Source organism: Chaetodon trifascialis, chromosome 8, assembly GCF_039877785.1.
Source record: "Chaetodon trifascialis isolate fChaTrf1 chromosome 8, fChaTrf1.hap1, whole genome shotgun sequence".
In the NCBI taxonomy this organism is placed as follows: Eukaryota; Metazoa; Chordata; class Actinopteri; order Chaetodontiformes; family Chaetodontidae; genus Chaetodon; species Chaetodon trifascialis.
This window is the reverse complement of record NC_092063.1, coordinates 2,145,001-2,145,804: the sequence shown is the minus strand read 5'-3', so window position 1 is coordinate 2,145,804 and position 804 is coordinate 2,145,001. Positions and strand designations below refer to the sequence as shown.

The following is an 804-nucleotide window of genomic DNA, read 5'->3' as shown; positions in this document are numbered from 1 at the left end:
GTCGTCACTGTGCATTTCTGTTTGAAGGTGTTATTTTTACTGTACATATATGTAGAAAGTTTTTCTTTATGCCTCTAAGAATTTAAATTCCCTGGCGTGGGATTAATACTTAATCCAAGCAAAAATCACGAAAATAGTCGTCATAGCAAACAACTTGTTTCTGAATTGGCGGTTCAGTTGAATTAAAACTAAAATTGTGACATATTTCATAGTTATTTGTTGGTGAGATGATGACATGCTGTGAGATCAGGACAGTGTTACTGTCCTGCAGATGGCATTCTTTGTCTTTTCCTGTGTCCCACGGGTCCTCTGGATGGGCTGGGTGTTTGTTTGGATACTCTTTGTGTGTCTGTGTGCTTCGATTCCCCATTTGTTGATTTGCCACTTGGTGGCTGCAGTGAGAGAGAAAATGAACACGTGAAACTTCATCAAATCAACCAGCGGATCCAAACTCTGCTCTGAAGATGCATTTATTAATGAATGAGTGATGACTGTAAACAGAATGGTGTAACACTGAGCTTTGGTGGAAGCTGTGCCCTCCTCCACCACTGGGGACGGGCCAGCAGAGGGAGGGGAGGGGAGGGTGGCTGCGGATCGAGTTGGAGTAGGTGCCTGGTGGAGCGACAGAGAGGGAGAGAGGACACAAACCTCGACGCACCGCTCTCAAACTATCTCTCCGTCCTCTCTTTCCCTTGCACTTTGCACCGCATCTCCCTCTCTTTCCCCCTAATGCTTCTATCCTACCGAACTTAACTCTTTGTGCTTAATTTGGTTTTCTCCTCCATCTTTTATTCTCTGCGCGGA

At 45.1% G+C, this 804-nt stretch overlaps 1 protein-coding gene across 1 annotated transcript in view; it reads left to right on the top strand.

The window, feature by feature from the left end:
* Positions 1-720: 720 nt before the first annotated feature.
* Positions 721-804, top strand: part of lama5 (laminin, alpha 5) — a 79,703-nt gene continuing 79,619 nt past the window's right edge. Inside the window, exon 1 of the mRNA XM_070967627.1 lies at positions 721-804. This exon is cut by the window's right edge and continues 330 nt beyond it. The gene's annotated coding sequence lies outside the window, so the exon portion shown is untranslated.